Source organism: Oryx dammah, unplaced genomic scaffold (assembly GCF_014754425.2).
Source record: "Oryx dammah isolate SB20612 unplaced genomic scaffold, SCBI_Odam_1.1 HiC_scaffold_25, whole genome shotgun sequence".
Taxonomy (NCBI): domain Eukaryota; kingdom Metazoa; phylum Chordata; class Mammalia; order Artiodactyla; family Bovidae; genus Oryx; species Oryx dammah.
The window spans coordinates 36,049,255-36,056,310 of NW_024070209.1; the positions used below are offsets into that span (position 1 = coordinate 36,049,255).

The window sequence follows — 7,056 nt, forward strand, 5'->3', positions numbered from 1 at the left end:
GACAGCTTGTGAAGCCTAACTGTAGTTTACTCTACACTTTTGGTCAAATCAGGTCAGTTCAGTTGCTCAGTTGTGTCCAACTCTTTGCGAGCCCATGGGCTGCAGCATGCCAGTCTTCCCTGTCTATCACCAACTCCCGGAGCTTACTCAAACTCATGTCCATCAAGTCAGTGATGCCAGCCAGCCATCTCATCCTCTGTCATCCCCTTCTCCTTCCGCCTTCAATCTTTCCCAGCATCAGGGTCTTTTCCAGTGAGTCAGTTCTTCACATCAGGTGGCCAAAGTATTGGAGTTTCAGCTTTAGCATCAGTCCTTCCAATAATTGGTCAAATCAGTCTTCTTGAAATACTGCTTTCATCATATCCCTAGAATTTTAAATGTTTCTCATTGCTCTCAGAAAAGTCAAATGCCCCAGCCTGACACTTAAGGCCACAGTTAAACAAACCTCATCTGTGTCTCTAATCATTCTTATATGGATATCCACTCCAGCTAAATCAGTCTAGTTGGTTATTCCACAAATATGCCAAGGGTGATATTCAGGGACTTTGCTCATGACATTTACCTGTCTGGAATTTTCCTTCCCATCTCCCTATATCCCTCCTTGAAATACCAGTTCAGTTTCTACATCTCACTTCAGCTCACACTGCTGTCTCATCCTCTGATGATCTGTAAATCTACAGGAGCTGTTCTAGGGTTGTTTTTTGTTTGTTGTGTTTTTGTATTTTTGATACTTACAGTCTCTCCTCCCTCATCATTGCTTACCACAATATGGAGCATATACCAGTGTCTCTATTTCTTGGTTACATCTTTACTTTTTTAATGGCTTTTAATTGGGAAGAGACTTGTTACTGTATCAGTTCAGTTCAGTCGCTCAGTCGTGTCTGTGTCCGACTCTTTGCGACCTCATGAATCACAGCACGCCAGGCCTCCCTGTCCATCACCAACTCCCGGAGTTCACTCAGACTCACGTCCATCGAGTCAGTGATGCCATCAGCCATCTCATCCTCTGTCGCCCCCTTCTCCTCCTGCCCCCAATCCCTCCCAGCATCAGAGTCTTCTCCAATGAGTCAACTCTTCGCATGAGGTGGCCAAAGTACTGGAGTTTCAGCTTTAGCATCATTCCTTCTGAAGAAATCCCAGGGCTGATCTCCTTCAGAATGGACTGGTTGGATCTCCTTGCAGTCCAAGGGACTCTCAAGAGTCTTCTCCAACACCACTGTTCAAAAGCATCAATTCTTCGGTGCTCAGCTTTCTTCACAGTCCAACTCTCACATCCATACATGACCACAGGAAAAACCATAGCCTTGACTAGATGGACCTTAGTTGGCAAAGTAATGTCTCTGCTTTTGAATATGCTATCTAGGTTGGTCATAACTTTTCTTCCAAGGAGTAAGCGTCTTTTGATTTCATGGCTGCTAGTCACCATCTGCAGTGATTTTGGAGCCCCCCAAAATAAAGTCTGACACTGTTTCCATTGTTTCCCCATCTATTTCCCATGGAGTGATGGGACTGGATGCCATGATCTTCGTTTTCTGAATGTTGAGCTTTAAGCCAACTTTTTCACTCTCCTCTTTCACTTTCATCAAGAGGCTTTTGAGTTCCTCTTCACTTTCTGCCATAAGGGTGGTGTCATCTGCATATCTGAGGTTATTGATATTTCTCCCAGTTCTAATTTTTCTAATTTCTTTGACCAAGCAGGGGTTAAGTCCAAACAGAAAGAAACTGAAAGCAGTATGCTCACTTACTTTTGTATTTGGATGTAAATTTTCATCACACTCTGAGAGTGCACTTATTTCTGTGACATTTTTTTTTCCCCATCATTATACAAAGATGGGACCGATATAAGCACATGTTGTATAAGGGAAAATTCTAATGGATCTCTTTTTAAAATATATCTGAAATATTATTGCAATTGATGTTGTATGTACACATATTTAGGAGTCAATTGCTCTGTAATTCTTCTTATGATAAATAGTATCCCTCTCTACCTCCATCTTGCAGTATCAGTTCCTGAGCTTTAGCTGAGTAAGGAAGTGTAGATGCCTCATGTGCTACTATGTTAAGTCTACATTTGAGTTAGGCAGGTGGTCATGATTGGAAGGAGTAGCAGATATGAGTGAGTATAGGCTTTCATTTGTAAGCCATTTTCACTCTTCTCTCCTTTAGATCTGAGCTGGTAGAACATGAAAAAGCTGAAGAGACTCAAGATGTACCTGTGCTGGGACCTGATAACTGAGAATATGGTTCACAAAACTGATTGTGCATCAGTACAACCTGGAGAGCTGTTACTGGGCCCTATTCCAGTGATTCTGACTTAAGAAGTCTTGAGGTAAGGCCCCCAAATTTGCATTTCTTTCTGCCTTTTCTTTTTAAGAAACCAGAGCCATGTTTTTTATTTCTTCATTTCTTGCATCTGAAGTGCTCCTTGATGGCATCGTGTGCCTGAGACTCTTTGCCATAGTCCTTACCTACCACACAGATGCAACCAACCACTTTACTGGGTTTTCCCTCTCAGTCAGTTTAAGAGAATCTACCCATTCCTCTGGGGCTTCCCTGGTGGCTAAGTGGTAAAGAATCCACCTGCCGATGCAGGAGACGTGGGTTTGATCCCTGGGTTGGGAAGATCCCTTGGAGGAGGAAATAGCAACCCATTCCAGTATTCATGCCTGAAAAATCCCATGGACAGAGAAGCCTGGCAGGCTCCAGTCCATGGGGTCACAAAAGAGTCAGACACGACTTAATGACTAAACAACAACAACCCATTCCCATAGTTTCTTGTCATCAGCCTTAATTGGGTCGATTTGGTATATAGCACGAAGGCCTCCACCAGTTTGTGTGCATGGGGAGAGAAGCCCCAGGCTGGTGGGGAGGAAGTAGGAGCCTCTCCCTTACCTGTGAAAGAAATGAATTAGTGTGCTTCCTTTCTCACCTGCACTATCAGACTTCTCACAGGATTTAAATAAATGCCTTGGAATGCTAAGCAATTTCTAGGAATCTATGTGCAAATGCTCATATCCCTAAAATTCTAAAGAAAGCCAAGCTGCCATTCTTTTTCTGAGGGGTAATATTCTGTTATCAATTTGGAAAAAAGTCAACTGATTTCTTATTGGCAATTTCAGCTATTTACTATTTCATTAAACATATCATGTTAAGTTTATCTGTAATTTAATTACAAGTTGATTCAGTTCAGTTCAGTCGCTGAGTCATGTCCAACTATTTGTGACCCCATGGACTGCAGCACGGCAGGCCTCCCTTGTGCATCATGAACTCCCAGAGTTTACTCAGACTCATGTCCATTGAGTCGGTGATGCCATCCAGTCATCTCATCCTCTGTCATCCTCTTCTCCTCCTGCCTTCAGTCTTTCCCAGCATCAGGGTCTTTTCCAGTGAGTCAGTTCTTCACATCAGGTGGCCAAAGTATTGGAGCTTCAGCTTCAATATCCATCCGTCCTTCCGATGACTATTCAGGAATGATTTCCTTTAGGATGGACTGGTTGGATCTCCTTGCAGTCCAAGGGACTCTCAAGAGTCTTCTCCAGCACCACAGTTCAAAAGCATCAATTCTTCAGTGCTCAGCTTTCTTTATAGTCCAACTCTCACATCCATACATGACTACTGGAAAAACCAAAGCTTTGACTAGACAAACCTTTGTTGACAAAGTAATGTCTCTGCTTTTTAATATGCTGTCTAGGTTCATAACTTTTCTTCCAAGGAGCAAATGTCCTTTAATTTCATGGCTGCAATCACCATCTGCAGTGATTTTGGAGCTCCCCAAGATAAAGTCTCTCACTGTTTCCATATCTATTTGCCGTGAAGTGATGGGACCAGATGCCATGATCTTAGTTTTCTGAATGTTGAGTTTTAAGCCAACTTTTTCACTCTCCACTTTCACTGTCATCAAGAGGCTCTTTAGTTCTTCTTCACTTTCTGCCATAAGGCTAGTGTCATCTGCATATCTGAGGTTATTGATATTTCTCCTGGCAATCTTGATTCCAGCTTGTGCTTCATTCAGCCTGGCATTTTGCATGATGTACTCTGCATATAAGTTAAAGAAGCAGGGTGATTATATACAGCCTTGACGTACTCCTTTCCCTATTTGGAACCAGTCTGTTGTTCCATGTCCAGTTCTAACTATTGCTTCCTGACCTGCATACAGGTTTCTCAAGAGGAAAGTCGGGTGGTCTGGTATTCCCGTCTCGAAGAATTTTCCACAGTTGGTTGTGATCCACACAGTCAAAGGCTTTGGCATAGTCAATAAAGCAGAGGTAGATGTTTTTCTGAAACTGTCTTGCGTTTTTGATGATCCCATGGATGTTGGCAATTTTATCTCTGGTTCCTCTGCCTTTTCTAAAACCAGCTTGAACATCAGGGAGTTCATGGTTCATGTATTGCTGAAGCCTGGCTTGGAGAATTTTGAGCATTACTTTGCTAGCATGTGAGATGAGTGAAATGTGCCATAGTTTGAGCACTCTTTGTCATTGCCTTTCTTTGGGACTGGAATGAAAACTGACCTTTTCCAGTCCTGTGGCCACTGCTGAGTTTTCCAAATTTGCTGGCATATTGAGTGCAGCGCTTTCACAGCATCATCTTTCAGGATTTGAAATAGCTCAACTGGAATTCCATCACCTCCGCTAGCTTTGTTCGTAGTTATGCTTTCTAAGGCCCACTTGACTTCACATTCCAGGATGTCTGGCTCTAGGTTGTTGATCACACCATTGTGATTATCTGGGTTGTGAAGATCTTTTTTGTACAGTTCTTCTGTGTATTCTTGCCACCTCTTCGTAATATCTTCTGCTTCTCTTAGGTCTATACCGTTTCTGTCCTTTATTGGGCCCATCTTTTTATGAAATGTTCCCTTGGTATCTCTCAATTTTCTTGAAGAGATCTCTAGACTGCCCCATTCTATTGTTTTCCTCTATTTCTTTGCACTGATCACTGGGGAAGGCTTTCTTATCTCTCCTTACTATTCTTTGGAACTCTGCATTCAAATGGGTATATCTTTCCTTTTCTCCTTTGCCTTTCCCTTCTCTTCTATTCACAGCTATTTGTTCAGACAACCATTTTGGCTTTTTGCATTTCTTTTCCTTGGGGATGGTCTTGATCCTTGCGTCCTGTACAATGTCATGAACCTCCGTCCATAGTTCTTCAGGCACTCTGTCTATCAGATCTAATCCCTTGAATTTATTTCTCACTTCCACTATATAATCATAAGGGATTTGATTTAGGTCACACCTGAATGGTCTAGTGGTTTTCCCTACTTTCTTCAATTTAAGTCTGAATTTGGCAATAAGGAGTTCATGGTCTATGCCACAATCAGGTCTTTGCATCCAAAGATGCAAATGTGCATCTTTGCATCCAAACATCTTTGCTGCCAAAAATGGTGAAGCTCTATACAGTCAGCAAAAACAAGACTGGGAGCTGACTCTGGCACAAGTTGATTAGGAAATGTTAAAAAACAAACAAAAAAACAACAAAGAAACAAAGGACCTCCACCAACTTGACATATATGGACTCATCACAGTTGGATAAAAGCATGCAAAGATGGACTTTGCACTTGTCTAAGGCTTTGGCAGCTTTGTGAGTTCCACGTGCCAGGCCATCATGGATGACGATGGTCTCAGCACCTCTTGTAAAGCAGGATTAGTATCTATTACACCTGCAGCAACAATGCCTTCTTCAGCCATGACGGCAGGTTATGGGTACTTCCTTGGCCATGGCAGTAGATTATGGGTACTGCTCATCTGGAATGCACGTGAGCCTCTGCCTCCTCAGTGGTGGTGGGGAGACAGCAAGAATTTTCATTTTTAACAGATTTTAGATGATTCCTAGTTGATGCTGCTGGTTCAAGGACTGCATTTGAGAGTCACTAGTATAGGGGGAGAAAAACATAAAAAGGGAAAAACTGAATAAGTATGATTTGTTCATCTAGGTCCTTCTTAAAGGTCTGAAAATTGTAACATTAATTCAAATAACTTTTTAAATGAACAAAAAGCACAGTTGTTTATTAAATAGAACTGTTGATCTTTTTGCTCTTTATATCAAGTGTTTGCAAACATCAATGTCTATCTGAGAAAGATTTTTAGTTTTATTTATTAAAATTTGTGAATGTGAAGGAAATATGTTTGTTTTCATGACAGTGAAATTAGTAAACCGTGATAGAAGTAGTCTGCAGATTGCTTTCATCTTGTGTTCTCATAGGTGTTTTGGATAAGCTGATTTTTTTTGGCAGTTGAGTATTGGTCACTTATTTTCTTTTTAATTTTATTCATTTATTCATTTAGTTTTGGTGCACTGGGTCTTCATTGCTGCTCGAAGGCTTTCTCTAGTTGTGGCGAGCAGGCTTCTCTTTGTGGCAGAGCTCTAGTCGGCAGAGCACAGCCTTGGGGCATGCAGGCTTCAGTATGAGTATGGGTTCAGTAGTTGTGGAACACGGGCCCAGTGCCCTGTGGCATGTGGAATCCTCCCAGATGAGGGGTCAGACCCATGTCTCCTGTGCTTACAGGTGGACTTTCAACCACTGGACCATCAGGGAAGTCCAGTCACATTACCATTTTGCCATTGAATATTTTTGTATCTGCTGTGTTTTATCTTTATGTTTTTTTTTCTGTTATTTTTACCAAGATATATCAATACTAAGTGAGTTGACCTCAGATGACTTTCTGAAGAATGGAATCTATAACAGCAGTGGGATGATGTATTGGGCTTTTATTTTTAATGATCATCTGAAAAATCAAAATACAGCTCCTGCTGATTGAATGACAAAACTCTAATTGTATTGTGATTGCTTCCCCTCTGGGAGTGGAAATATCAGTGCAATACTTTCCACAAATGCTGTTTAAAAATATGCTTTTATTTTTTTTCCTTCCAGTTTTACAGAGATATCATTCACATATAGCATAGTATAAGTTTAAGGTATACAGAGTAATGATTTGATTTACATACATCACGAAGTTATTATCACAATAAGTTTAGTGAACATCCGTTATCTCATATAGGTACAAAATTAAAGGAATACAAAAAAATTTTTTTGTGATGAGAACTCTTAGAATTTACTCT

The 7,056-nt window shown here is 41.2% G+C and overlaps 1 pseudogene; it reads right to left on the reverse strand.

Moving 5' to 3' along the window:
- Positions 1-2,400: 2,400 nt before the first annotated feature.
- Positions 2,401-5,684, reverse strand: LOC120851811 (annotated as a pseudogene).
- Between the last annotated feature and the right edge of the window lie 1,372 nt (positions 5,685-7,056).